Here is a 16,118-nt window from a genome sequence, read left to right as displayed (position 1 = left end):
TTGTATTATATAGGACAGCATTCTTCCCATTCATATTCAAAGTTATAATTACTAACTCTTTATTGCCATCCATGCTATCTTCACTCTATATTTTCCACTTTTTTCACTTTATCCATATTCCTCAGTATTTTGTTTCTGAACATCATCACCTTCAATGTGATTTTCACCTTGTTTCCATCCCCCCTCCCCTTTCTTTCCTCCTTCCCATTGCCCCTTCTTCCTTCTGTTAGTTCCTCTTTTCCTCCATCCTCTCCCTTTCCCCTTTTAATACTTTAAAGGTAAGATAAGTTTCTAAACTAAATTGAATGTGTTTATGTTAACTTTAGGCCTAGTCTGAGGAGATAAGATTCAGGCATTTCTCAGTTCTTCCTTTCTTCCCCTCTATTTCAATAGATCCTTTGTACATCTTTATTTAATATAATTCACCACATTCAATTTCTTCCATCCTCCCATCTCTTTACTGTCCCCCCATTTTAAGGTGATATTGCTTTTACATCATTTTATCAGAGTCACTGATAAGTCATCATGGTCCATCACTTGTGGCTAAGTATATTCTCTTTAATAGAGTTACAATTCTCAAGAGTTATAAGAATCTTTCTCCCAAGCAGGAATAAAGCACCTTTCATTTTATTGGACAGCAATTTCATTTATTTACCCTTTTATATTTTTTACATCATTTTCAGGTGTCTCTTGAAGCCCAGTGATTCTTAGGTTGTCTCTTCTATATCTATTCTCAATGTCAGTGGTTTTTTCCCAATGAATTATTTTCCTTTTTTTTGTGATTTTTTTATATTTTTTGTTCTTGTTTAGCAGATTCTTGTTGTCTCACGAAGTCATTAGTTTCGACAGATTCCATTCCGTTTTTTTTAGAGAGGAATTTTCTTTTCCTACCTTTTTCAACTCCTTTTCAAATCTTAATTCTATTTTTGAAGGAGTTTTCCATTTGCCCAATTCTGGTTTTGAGAGAATTAGTTTCTTTCTGTATTTTTCCAATTGTATTTCCCAAGGATTTGTTTTCTGGTTGTGACATGTTAATTTTCTCTTGAGTTTATTTTCCCAGTTTTTGCAACTAATTTTATCTTGAGTTTCTTTTCCCAGATTTTCCAATTGATTTTTAAACACCTTACAGATTTCTTCTGGGAAGTCTTTCTGGTCTGAGTCCAATTCATATTTTCCTCAGAAGTTCTAGATCTCTCTGGGTTAGGATCTGTGCATTTAAAGCAATTTTCAATGGACCTCCCTTTTAAATGACCTTTCTTCATTTTCCTAGGATCTTGTGTTAGGGGAGAGCCATAGAGGCTTTCTAAGTCCAAGTGGGCCAGATATTAGGGAGTGCTAGAGGCTTTGTTCACTGGGTTTAATAACTCCGAATGGGCCGGCCAGTAGCGGGTACTACATGCTTTCCTCACTGAATTTTGGAACTCCAAGTGTACCAGCCAGTAGGGGGTGATGGTTACTTTTTTTCTATGGTATTGATTTGAGGCTCTCTCCCTAGGCATATGGAAGGGGGAGCAGCAGGGTCTGAATTATCCTTGAACAATGTGTGCTGGACCCTGGGGAAAGGTAGTAAAGTTTCCTATTCAGTTGATGGAGTTCTGTTGCCCACTCCTGAGCCTGGGGGGGGGGGGAGGACTGGTGGGGGAGGCTGTTACTGTGTTTGTACTGGGAATAGGGCTACCCTAAAAGTATGGAGCTCATGGAGCTAAGATGAGCAGATCAATGTCCAGGCACACACCACAACTCTCTGTGTTGGAACTAGTCCTCCAGTCCCTCTAGGACTCCAAAGTCTAGTCTTCCCACCACCAAAGACTCCAGGGTTAAGTTTGGCCCTCAGACCTGGTGCTCCCACAGCCAAAGCCTCCATGGTTAAGGTCAGTCCAACCTGCCACTGCCCTGGGCTGGCTTCCTGTCTCCACTCCTGGTTCACCCACAGTCCCCTAAGACAGTCCTTGATTGTAGATGTTCTTCTCCTAGCTTCTTTTTCTGGATTTTGTTGATCTAATTTCTGTTAAGAGGTTTCTTTCAGGGGCAGCTAGGTGGCTCAGTGTATAAAGCACTGTTCTTAGAGTCAGGAGTACTTGGGTTCAAATCCTGTCTCAGACACTTAATAATTACCTAGCTGTGTGCCCTTGAGCAAGCCACTTAACCCCATTTCCCTTGCAAAAAAAAAATTAAAAAAAGAGGTTTCTTTCATATTATTTCTGAGGGAATACCAGTAGACCTTAGCATAGTGCCTGTCTTCTCTCCACCATCTTGGAAGAAGTGCAAAATTATTTCTTTTAAACAACATATTACAGGTTAGGGTTTAAATTCACAATGCTATTAACTTCCATTTTATGGAAGAGTTCATCCCATTCTCATTCACAATTATGTTTACTAACCCAAACTTATACTTAACTCTAACTTCACTCCTGTTGTGACTTTCATTCTTCTTTCACCATATCTCTCCTCACAAGTGTTTTGCTTCTGATTGCTGCCTCCCTAATTTGTCCTCCCTTTTTTCAGTCCCCCTAATTTTTCTTAGTCCTTTGCCCTCCTCTTTTTACTATCCTTTATTTCCTTTTCCCTCCTAATTCCCTGAATGGTAAAATAAATTTCTAAAGACGCTTGAATGTATAAATTATTCCCTCTTTGAGTCAAATCTGATGAAAGAAAAATTCAAGCACTCCTTTCTTTATCTCTAGTGTAAAATAAAAGATGATTTGAGTCTGTTCATGTGATATAATTTACCCCATTTTGCCTGTTCCTTTTTCCCTTTTCAGTATAAACCCTTTTGTCAAAAGGCTGAAGGTTTTTTGTTTGTTTTGATATTATTCCATAAGAATCAACTTATGTCCATACCTTCTGTTTAATTGGATTCCCTCTAATATAGTTCCAAAATTTATGAATAGCATAGAGACATTTGCATTGTTTTCTGCTTTTCCCAATAATTCTGGAATTTGGCTATAATATTCCTTTACATTTTCATTTTGGAATCCATTACAGGAAATATTTGGTGTATTGCTTCAATGACTATTTTGCCCTATGGTTCTAGGATATCAGGACAGTAATCCTTGTTGATTTCCTTGAAATATGTTGTCCAGGTTCTTTTTTGATCATAGGTAATCCAATAATTCTTAAATTGTCTCTTTTAAATTGTCTCTCTTAAATTGAGACTGAAAACACTTCTAGATATGGTATAACTATGAAGGCATTGCTTTCTATTCTATAGAATGTAATATTATTGCTGTGAAAAGACAGGCTTTTGGGATAGATCAAGAAGGTTTCTCTTTTCCTTGGGACCACTGAAAGCTTTGTAACAAAGGAATTAAGAAGCAAATTTGAGGAAAAATAATGAATGGAATGATAATGTTATTTACCATACTAAATACCAAGTATAGCAAATAATACCATTTTTGCTGCAACACATATTTCTGGAGTAGGGAGGAATAAAGGAAGTAGTTTGAGAAAAAAATGGATATTTAAGGAGGAAATATGTTGGTGTATATTCTTGTTAGACCAATTAATGTATACTTTAGTTATTAGATAGTAGAGATTTTGAATGGAAGAGTCACAATAAAACAATTACATATATGGAAGATAAATTTGGGGTTAAAATTATATTGGAAAGAAGACAGATTAGATGCAAGGAGATCAATTAGAAGACTTGCATCTTGTACAGGTGAATGTCAATTTAAGCCTATACTGGAATAAGCTGATATTAACCTACACTATGACAATACTTGTAAAAAGGAAGATTAAAACCTGGAATAGATATATGATGTATAATTGACTGGCTTTATGAGTGATTGGATGGAGAAAATGAAGGAAAGGAAAAATTAAAGGAAATATCAAGATTTGAAATAGTGATATAGATACTCATTTTATGATTTTCTAGTGCAGCTTGGTAAAACAGACCTGGATTCAGAAAGACCTGAATTCAAATCCTCCTTCACATACTTAATAGTAATGTGACACTGATGACAATTAACCATAATTTGCCTCAGCTTTCTCATCTATAAAATGATGATGCTAAAAGCACCTACTCAAACAGGGGTATTGTGAGGACAGACTATAATATGTTGTGAGGACAGAATTCTGAGCTTGGTGTCTAGCATGTAGTGTTATAAAAATGTCATCATCATCATCAAATTCATCAATCTTTATCATCATCATCATCATCATCATCATCATCATTTTAATTAAATTGATCAAGACTACCTTTGGACAATTTCCATAGTCACCTTGCCTATAACAGAGATAAGAAATTACCTGTACTTGACTGAGTGAAATGTTTAGCCTCCTTACCAAAACTATGGTCTATAAAAAGACATACACACAATTCACTGGAATATATCATAGCAAACAACATCCTTTGAAAATTAGGCGATGCAATTTACCAGCAGGAGAATGATGAACATTAAAGTTGATGAAAACATATTTGCATCGTTAAATATAGTTTTCCTTCAAAGAATTCTAAAGAAAGTTAGTCAAAATTCAATTCAGTAAGGAAACATATTTTGGAAAATTGTGCTTTTGATAGAAAATCTTGCAGAGTTTGATTAAAGTCAATTGAAAGATTGTTAGCATAACTTGAGACAAATGAAAATGCTTAATCTGTAAACAAGTGGTATTTGAAAGTTATGATTAGATAAACATCTATATGTATAAATACAGACAATAATTCTTTGGAAATATTATTTCCTGAAGAAAGATAAATGATAAATTGTTAATTCAGTCAACTGTTTCATGCTGGAGTGGATATTTTATGGAGCTTACTTTAGAATTATAAGATCTGAGTTAAAACCTGTTTGTTTGTTAATACCTGTGTGAAAAAGAAGTACTCATGTCATTCTTTCAAGATTCATTTTCTTTATTTATAAAATGAAAGAGCTGTACTAGATAATCTTGTGATTTTTTATATTATTATGACTGTAATCCTAGTCGCCTTTCAGGCAATGGTAACCTCCTTCTACTTCTTTCCAAAGTTATAAATACTTAGTGAGATATTATAAATAGTAGATAATTTGAGGGAACAATATTATTCATATAATTGTTTATGTTATGATTATTTCAACTCTATTTTATACTCCTATATATATTTATTTTCTTATTTTTCCCCAGCCCTTTTTTCTTTTTTTTGGAGGGGGGCAAGGCAATGGGGTTAAGTGACTTGCTCAAGGTCACACAGCTAGGTACCATATTTCTTTTTGTATAAGACAAAGATTAATTTGGTGCACCAAAATTTGGAAAAAAATGTTTCTTCTTCCCACAGTCAGTCTCAGGTTGTTTTTTTTTGTCAGTTGGAGGGGGATTAAACTAATGTTCAGTAGCATGATTTCCATTCACTTTTGCAAACTGGATCACTTTTAACTTGAATTCAGTACTGTACAAAAATCTTTTCTGAGACATTTCTGTGTAGAAAATCGTAAAACATAACCAAATACATCAGTAACAAATGTGAAACAATAAGTGAAAATACAAGTGTAAAAATTCAGAACATGCCAATCAAAAAATCTATGAGATGTTCCAAGTTTTTAGACCCCAAATTTTTCAAAAAAGAGTGCATCTTATACATGGGAAAATACATTAGTAGTAGTAGTAGTAGTACTAGTAGTAGTAGTAGTAGTAGTAGTAGTAGTAGTAGTAGTAGTATTAATTATCAATTATCTGAGGTCAAATTTGAACTCAGGCACTCTTGACTCTAGCACTAATGCTCTATCCACTGAGGCACCTAGCTGCCCCAGCTCTTTTTTTCTTAAACCACTGTCATTTTTCCTACTCATCTCTGTTCTATTCAACAATGATAAATAAATGGTATTAAATGCCTTAGTTTCTTTCCTTTTTTAAATTAATATTTTATTTATTATCTAATTATATACAATAGTAGTTTCTACCCATCATTTTCTGTAAGGTTTTGAATTTTACAATCTTTCCTCCACCTTCCTTTCCATCCCCCATCCCCCCACAGAAGACAATCTGATAATCTTTACACTGAAATGTCTTAGTTTCTTGGAGACTGAGTCGTTAATTTTTACTAGTTTATAAATAATCTATCCACAGCAATAGACCATACTTGACTATATTTTTCCTATCAAGAGAGAGAGAGAGAAAGAGAGAATGCAAACTAGTTGACTGCCAAGGTATGAAAGTTAACCAATATAGCCTACCTTTCATTTCACATCCTGCCACATTATGCTGCATTTTGGCTAAACCTGGCCTTAGACATATATTATTTTGCACTGACTAATCTATATCTTAGATACTTCTAAGATTTTTTTCCTGAAATGTTCCTTTAATACAGGTAATATTCCTTTAAAAAATATTTGTTACAGAAAGAATATCCTCATCTTATTATAGGTTATTTGAAAAGGTAGCATTTTAATTCACTTACTATTACATCAAAAAATGGGTTTATTGCCATTAATTCTTTCTCTTTTATTCCCTGTTCTCTCAGCAATATGCTCAATGCTTTTGAGTTAACAAGGTCTCTTTCCTTCTGCTCTAAATTATGGACATAAGTGACTTTAGTTTGTCATATAATCATCCTAAATATTTGTACTTGAGGAGCTTCAAATATAGCATAGATTTACTAATATGAAAGCAAAGTATATTGTAACCATACTATCCCAATGTAGTATCATTATTACATTATCTCTACCCTTTTAGGAACTAAGTAAATATCTCTCTTATTTTCCCCCCCTCAACTCGTTTCTCTTCTCTTTCCTCTCCTGTCCTTCCCCTCTATCCCTTTTCTTCTGTCCTCTCTCCATCACATTTCCCATCTCCATCTCTTTTCCTTCCTTTTTTTCCCTGTTCCAGAAATTGCAGTGGTTATGACCAAGGAAGCTATGAAGCCCACTGAGGCAAACATCACTGGGAAGTTCCAGGATGAGTTCCCCAAAATAACCATGTACTTGACAATTGACCTAATAGCCACTACTGAAGATAATAAATGGTTTTAATATATGAACACGGCATCAATAGAACCAGGTTTATCTGCATCAGATCATTTTAATTGAGGAGCAAGTAGCAGCTCTTGAGCAAGCAGTCTACAAAGTGGATAAATTTTAAAAGAAACTAGAAGCAAAGTATGAGTTTAAAGAGACAATGAAAGAACTCTTTAGCACAAAGACTTTAAATTCAAGAATGTTTTCTTAGAGTTGAAATATATATGAAACTTACCATATTTCTATGCATAGATTCTATAAAAGAAAAGAGTGTTGCAGATCCAAGGAGAATTGCAGCCCCCCCCCTTTGGATTGTTTTCCCAAAACTGAACTCCCTGGATCTTCATTTCATTGTGTCCTTCATTGTTTACCATGGACCAAGGCCCAGAAAACAGAAGCAAGTCCATCTGGAGCAGACCCAGGAGAGAGATGCAGGGGTCTCCCTTTCTCCTCTCCTATCCTCCCTACCTTTTGTAGAGATTGTACTTTAATTCAAATAGCAAATATCCATATATGTCATAAAAAGAGAGTAATGATAAAAAAGATGGTTTCAGAAAAATCTGGTTAGCCCTAAATATGAACTGATGCAGTTTGAAGTGATCAGAACAAGAACAACCTTCACAGTGGCAGTAAAATTTGAATGATAATCAACTTTGTAAGATTTAGTTTGAAAGATCAATATCATTTTAAAGACAGATAAAATGTTCTTAATAAAAAAAATCTAACCACCTCCATAGAGAAAACTGATGAACTTTGAACATTTTTCTTGTTCTTTTCTAATCTTTTTATTGTGAAAATATATTTTCCATGACTTCACATGTTAATAAATGAGTATCATATTGATTGGCTTCTCAATGAATGGGGTATAGACCAGAGGAAAAGAGAAAGTTTGGGGTACACAATTCAAAAAGAAAATGAATGTTAATAAGTTTTCAGATTTTCAAAATGATCCTAAAGGAATAAAATTTTCATTCTAATAAGTTCCCAGGATAGATACAGCCTACATTCCTAAAATGAAATTTCTGTGAAGAGGGGGGAAAAAGTATATTGAGTTAAATTACTGAAAAATAATTAGTAAAGCTATGTTAAAACAAATACACAATTATTTAGAACAAGTTGTTGCTGTTATTTTTTCTGTAAAAAAAAAAGTAAGATGGTTCACAGCAAGACATTTTCATAATACTCTTTCAAGGGTAGGTAGAGTTATTATTCGATATGTAGACTTCTTCCCATTCCTTGCTCTGTTTTCTAGGAACCATTCTCTGGAAAATGTTTTTCTCTGCTAGAAGTTAGAAATCATACCAATTCTTGTGTCCAAAACTCTAACCAAATCTATCAATGAATTGGGGAGTTATTTTCTCTACCAATTATGAAAATCTTATGCAAAATCTTTCTACCCAAAGGCACTTCATGTATGTCATTATTGCAATAAACATGTTCTTGATCCACCAATTCAGGCATTATCAAAAATTTAACTTCTAAACATTCTCAGCAATTTTACTTTGAATCAGAGAACTGTTTCTGTCCTGAGATGTAAGGAGTTTTGTTTTAAAACATTCTGTATCACTTTAGAGACAACAGCAATTATTAATGATTCTGATCCTATTGTCAGCATACTACTCACCTACATGAAAGAAACTGTCACTTTCACAGAACCGTTTAGCAAGTTAACTGTCCTGGAAGAATGATTTTTGACTCATATTAGTAAACAATTTTAACTCTCATCAGGGATCTTATAATGTCCTTAATCTATCTAACAGTTATAGTATGAAATGCAATACAATCATCATTGATATTATCAGTAAAGGCAATTTTAGTAAGAGAAGACAACAGAAAAATTATATTAATTAAGAATACAATATATTGATTTAAAATGACTGAATAGGAAAAAGAGATTTAATCCTAATGTACCACAAAGACCTCAGGAAAAATTTGATCATTGAAAGTATTTTAATAGAAGATGACCTGCTCTTTTTCTCTAACTTTCATAAAGAGACCACTGGGTTCACAGGGTGGTATCTTGACTTTTGCACAAATTGGTTTTAAGTGAGGTACAGTTCTCAAAGTTATCAGCCTCACTGTTCCATTATAATCCAATGTCAAGACAAAAGTTAGGATGACTATCAATAGTCCTTTATGTAGTGGATATGTTTAGGTTTTAGTTACCTGGTAAAGTTCTAGTCCACATTTATGACTTCAAATATCTTCATGGCCTTTGGAACAAATTGTTCTCAATCTACCCAGTCTACTAAGGCAAGTAGCATGCTTGGGATAGACATAATCCTCTCTCACCAACAATCTACCTGTCTTTCAAGATGGTTTTACTGAATTGTAGCTACAATGGATTCTACAGGATTATGGAACCACAAGTTAGAGCTGATTGAAAAATGAACACCAAAGTGAATAGTTTTTTGAACATCCAATACATATGTAGATTTAAGCAAACAGTAGTTTTTCCTTCTTTCTTTTTTTATTCCACCTTTCCTTCTGTCTTCTCCCTTTTTCCCTGACACAGAGAAAAGAGACTACCAGTTGAACAATTTATGCAATGACATCATAAATAAATACAATTAAAATACTCAAGTATTCCAATTAAATCAATGACCAAATATATCTTCAGAGTACCTTCTCTGCACTGTTCACTCTTTTGTCATTTTTGTTTTTAAAAGTAATTCATGGGGTGGCTAGGTTCCATAGTGGATAAAGCACCGGCCTTGGAGTCAGGAGTACCTGGGTTCAAATCCGGTCTCAGACACTTAATAATTACCTAGCTGTATGGCCTTGGGCAAGCCACTTAACCCCATTTGCCTTGCAAAAACCTTTAACAAAAAAATAAAAAAAAGTAATTCATTAAGGGGTGGCTAGGTTGTTCAGTGTATAGAACACCAGCCCTGGAGTCAGGAATACCTGAGTTCAAATCCGGTCTCAGACACTTAATAATTACCTAGCTGTGTGGCCTTAGGCAAGTCACTTAACCCTATTGCCTTACAAAAACCTAAAAACCAAATCATTCCATTAGAGTGTGAAGAAAATTTATGATTTTCATATTAATCAATGTGTGTATGATGAATATATCAATAATTTAAATTTATTCCCATCCCCATTTTCCTGCAGATCCTGATTTGTGAATCAGAGATTTCCAATGAAAGTTGAACTTTTTCATCAATTCTTGACAGCACTCATAGTCACTACATTCCTCTGTCTATATTTGCTAATTGGAATGTTTTCCCAGCACAGAACTTTAATTCTGTTCCCCAGAAACAATCACAACCCCCAAGACTTAAAATAATCACTTAAGAGCTATTCTGACAAGCCTCAAAGACACCTGTAATGGTCTATATTCATGGACTTGTCTTGAGAAGCCATTCCAGCATCAGGAATAATAGTTTTGTAATACATATTCACCCTCCCTTCCCACTTGTACTTTATGAATATAGTCTATGCAGCAAGGGAAGTCCTTCTCAGGAGAATTCTGGGTTTGCAAACCATATTCTTATTCTGAAATTAAATAAATTATATCCCTACTTGTTTCCTGGGACCTTGTCTTCAACTTTCTCCATTTGTCCTACAGAAATACCCAGTTTATACCCTGGTTCAGTAAAATTCTATTATTAACAAGAGACAGTAACCACCTCATCTCTTTCCTGATTATATTTCCATTCAATGGTATTTAAAGTATTCCACTAATAACAGTAAATATGTCCAAGATTCACCAACATAGGATCAGCCCAAAATGGTATTCTAAACTTTCTCAGCAATTTTATTTTGATGCAGAGAACAGTGGAAAAATGATGGAATCAAGCTACAGATATGCAAAAGATTTCAAATGCCACCTATTTAAATCATTTCATTTGCAAAATAATCTAGATAATTCATCTTGAGTTTACTTCCACTTGGAATATCTAAATAATTGGTGAGATCATTTGTCCTAGTCAAACACTAAAGTAAAAATTTATTCACTGGGAAATTTCAGATGTTTTCCCTATTTTGATCAATTCTGTTAACTGAAACTTAAAAAAAAAGTGTGTCCAGAAAATTCAGAGATATTTTTGCCATTTCCCCAACCTAAGAATTGCTGCTTATAGTACCCCCCCCCATGGAATTACATTTAAAAACATATCACTTGCTCTATAAACTTTTCAGGGATATAATCTGAGGAAATGAATAAAATCTGATAAGTCAATATTTATGAAGATTGTGGAGGTTTCAAGGAAAAGTTTATAGTATATAAGGGGATATAAACTGTTTAAAGCTTGTAGTAAAATCTAATATTCAGGGATACTTAAGGATGAAACATTAAGTAATCTTGAGAAAAATCAAATGGTATGCTTTCTCATAAGTTCTTAGAAAATATAGAAATTAAGTCATCATATATAAATAATTTGCCCCATGGACCGAAAAAGAATATACACTTAAAAAAAGTTATTCAAAAGAAAAGTATTTTTATTTAATAAAATAGAAATTGAGAAATTTTCCTACAAACTATTGTAATATTTAGTAGGATACTTGAAGAGACAATTTTCACTACTGAATTTTGACCACTTTAGGAAAAAGAAACAAACATTAATAAAGACAAATCAAGAAGGAAAAATGTTTAGCTCAATATTAGAGTTAGCTTGTGGTAGCAAGGATAGATCTTTAACTGGAAGTGATCTTAGAAGACTATGAGTTCAGCTCTGCCATTTTATTTGAAGAAACTAAGGGCCAAAGATGAAAGATAACTTGATCATAGTAAGGTGTATCAGGTAAGGGTCTGAGGAAGGGTTCAAACCCAGGTATTCTTTATTTTAAGCCCAACATACCCTACAGAAAAACTTCAATGAAAGATGAGCTACATTTTAGGACTGGATAGATATGGGAGGGAGTAAGGGGACAATTTTAGCTGTAAATAAGAATTCTAATGTTATTTGGATCATGTTATATAGGATTGTCAAAGTGATGATGATCTATTGTAGGTAGAAAAATGTTGCAAACAAAATTCTTCTATAATGACATTCATCAATAGGAAAGCTTTGTGTAGAAATAACAAACTTATGTACAAAAATAATAATATACAATAAAAATAAAACATAAATAACATATATACACATATGCACATACCTTTATATATGTCAAATTTGAAAAAAATATTTAAAGCATCTACATAGTACCATTTGTTCCCATAGTTCTTATCCCAGACCTTATGAATCGGTTACAGGAAATTTTTTGTTTGTTGCCTTCTTATTCCCAATGTTTAACAAAGTCCTGTATATGGAGTCAAAACTTAATAAATGTTTGTTTGAAAAGAATTATAGCTTTTTAGTGAATTTTGCTGTTCTTCTTTAACATTTGCTGCTATTTTAAGAACACTGCATATTAGAGGATTATTCCTATATTATAAGAGAATTTACTCTGGAAAAGATTTAGTATATTTAGAAGCAATACTAGTAAACAATTCCTACTTGACCTTGATTTCCAGATGGGCACATCTTTTAGACCATATACTAAAATAATTTCCTCCTTGGCATCTCTGCATTTGGTGTTATTTGTTTCCTCACAAACTTCTTTGGACTTTCACTAATTACTATTTTGAGAAATACTTTTTTTGGTACTTCATGCTGAGATCCTACACACTTTTGTTTTTCTCCCAATTGGACATATGGAAAAACAAACACCTCCAGATTGAAAATTGTTGAATCATCCTTCAATGAACCATTCAATATGATTTACTAACCATCTATCCTCATCCCGTTCTGAAAGTAGAATACATTCTTTAGCAATTCTCTGCAAATATAATTTAATCATTTTTTGCAAAATAGCTATAAAAATTTCTTCAACATACTAATCTTTCTTATTTACATTTTATGGTGTTGTTACTCTGTTGAGAATAAGTCAGATATCATTTGAAAATCCTTCCGTACATAAAAGTAGAATTACAAAAATCACCCCCCCACATACAAACAAATCACAGATGCTTGAAATCTCCTAGACATGTCATTTAACAACTCTGCATTTCTATATCTTCATCAATAAATTGAGAAAATTGTACAAGATTACATATCCATCACTTCTACTTTTAAATTAATGTTCCTGTGTCACAATAACATATCTCTATAGGAATGAATAGTAAGAGAAGCAGTAAATTGTTGCCAGAGTCACAGAATCAAGGCAAGTCCACAAGGTCATTGTTTGTGTTGAGTACTCAGAGTAAAATGTAAATAGTAATTGTTTCCATTCCACTTGTAAATCCTGATTGTCTTACCCTCTCAGATTGATTTTTTTGACTGGTTAAAAGAAATCATTATTTGCCTCATGTCTTACCTAGCTTTAATCACTGAAAAGATGTTGCCTCATTCAAACTGAGACCTGGGAAAAATATTTGGTTACAACAGTCAAGATCTTTCACTACATCCAGGGTCATCTCTAGTCATTCTGATTTATATGCAGGCACTGGACCCAGATGACCCCAGAGGAGAAAGTGAGGCTGGTGATTTTGCACAGATCTCCCTCTTAAATCCAATTCATTTGCAAGTCTTGGTATCAAGGAACACTTTTATAATGAGAAACAATATCAAGGAATGAAATAGAATCTTTATGCACAATATTCCCTTTCCTTTTCATAGTTAAAATCCTAGGTAACAGGGTGGGACAGAGTCATTGCAATTCTAAGTCACAACTTTCTAAATCCCCACCTATCAACAACATTGCAATTAAATGATTCAAATGAAACTGCTTAAATCATGTTTATAAAAAGTCTCTTAAGTGCTAAATCTGATGATACTTTCATATACTTCATTTTACAGGATCTTAGTCAGTTTTAAATTTTATGAATCAACTTTTCCTCAGTATCTGAGCATCCCCCCCCCTCCAGTTTCCATGAGGACATATTGAAAATCTTGATAATGAACTCAAGTCATGGAAAGGGGTCATTAAAATTATTTCAATGGCTTTCTAGAAATGGATTTTTAATAGTAAGGAAATATTATATATACATATATATGAATATATATATATATATATATATATAATGTTAGAAAAGAACTTGAAGAGAGGAACATACTTATAATTGACTTTGATTACTAAGGGAGGTTAAATGTGGCAAAAGAACTATATTTTTTCTACTTGATCCTGGAAAGAAGAAGTAGGGACAATTAATATATATTTCATAGAACAGCATAAGATTCAATATAGATTTTAAATTTCTTAAAATCTAGAGCTTTAGATGGATCTACGATGGTTACATGAAGTCAGCATGCTCCCAGAGCTTTGCCCTATCAAAGATAAATGAAGCCTTTATTCTGACATTCAAGCTACAGATACCATCAAGAAAAAGAGAAAATTCAAAGAAGTTTTCAAGGGAGGACATAATGAAGGATTTTCAGTAAAAGACTGTCTTTTTGGAGTAGGGCAGGGAAAGAAAAATCTAGGAGGTGGGAGAGCAGGGAAAGTTAGCAGGAGGTTTTTAGCCAGAGTCCAATCCAGGTCCTATGGGTTTGACAACAGCAGGGATTCCAGCAGCTAGATAGCAAGTCAGCAGGGTGGATCCCAACCCCAAACAAAGTCTGAACCCTGGGAAAAATGGGATAAAAAACTGGACTGAGTCAGAAACAAATCACTGCTAAATCAGAGCCTGTACAAAATGGAGGAAACAAAACTCTGCAAAGGCAAGGCCTAGACTGCAAAGGCAGCATCTTGACCAACAGCAAGGGATCAGACACCCAGCCCCAGCAAAATAACAAATTAATTAATCAATCAATTAATTAATTAATTAAGACAACATTTGGATCTGTAATCAATATGCCCAGGAGCCAAGTTAAAAGCTAAAAGAGTGCTCACTATAGAAAACCACTTTACAGGCAAACATGATAACAGTGCCATATCTGAAGAAGAAATCTGAAAAATCACTTTCAGGGAAGTTTCAAAACAGTCTATAAATTGTACTCAAAAACAAATGCTCATCCAAGAGCTTAAAAACATATTTAAAAACCAAAGAAAAGAGAAAGAAGAAAAATGGACAAAGAAAATGAGAGTCATACAGGAAAATTATGAAAAATTGACCAAAATTGACCACCTCCAATAAAAATAAAAATAACTGGAAAAGAAAACACAAAAATTAATTGAAGAAGATAAAACCCTTAAAATTAGAATTGAAAAAATAGAAACCAATGAATCTATCACATTATGATTCCATCAAAAGAAATGAATAGACTGAAAAGCTTGAAGAAAATGAATGACCTGGAAAATAGATCTAAGAGAGATAATCTACAAATTATTGGACTACTAGAAAGCCTATATCCAAAAAAAGAACCTGGAAAACATCACACAGAAAATATAAGGGGGAATTGAACAATTCTCTAGATCAAGAAAGCAATATAACCATTGAAAGAATCTACAGAACCCTTCTAGGAAGAGGCCCCAGGATAAAAATGCCAAGTTCTGTTATAGTCAAATTCTCGAACTCTCAAATAAAGGAGAGAATATTGCAAGTGGCAAAAAGACAGCAATTCAAATACAAAGGAAGCATAATCAGACTCACACAGGTTCTATCAGCCTCAACATTAAAGGATAGGAAGACCTGGAACTCCATATATTGGAGAGCAAATGACCTGGGATTACAACCCCATAATATAGTACCCTGTAAAATTCAGCATTTACTGCCAGGAAAAAAGATGAATGTTCAACAAAATAGAATTTCCTGAAATAAAGACTAGAACTGAACAGAGAATTCAATTACCAAATACAGGATACAAGATTTGCATAAAAAAGAAAATGAAAAAGGGAAGGAAAAAAACAACAAAACCAATGTTGGTTAAGACTATCAAATTGCATACCACCCTAAAATCAAAGACATAACACTTCTAATTCTTTAGAACTTTACTTCTCTTAGGATAATTAAGGGTTGAATGTAATTGAAGAGAATGGATTTAAAGGATATGGATACAGTGGTGGCTTATCTCTCCACAGAAGAGGTCCAAGATGACTTTGAGACAAAAAGTCCTAAAGAAATGCAGAAGTGTTAACTTTAAACTTAAACTTATCATTATCCTTTGACCCACTTTAATTCTATTGTGCTTAGTACTTTGTCTAATGAGGGCATCATAAACTGTAAAGTCCTGAGTCAGTGTTTCCCATTACTTAAAATCATTTGTAATGTTCTCAGGTGAGACCACCAGAACCTTCCATTACTTTGAGATATTTAAGATTTAAGAT

Source organism: Macrotis lagotis, chromosome 6 (assembly GCF_037893015.1).
Source record: "Macrotis lagotis isolate mMagLag1 chromosome 6, bilby.v1.9.chrom.fasta, whole genome shotgun sequence".
Taxonomy (NCBI): domain Eukaryota; kingdom Metazoa; phylum Chordata; class Mammalia; order Peramelemorphia; family Peramelidae; genus Macrotis; species Macrotis lagotis.
The sequence above is the reverse complement of the archived record's forward strand: the minus strand, read 5'-3'. Positions refer to the sequence as shown.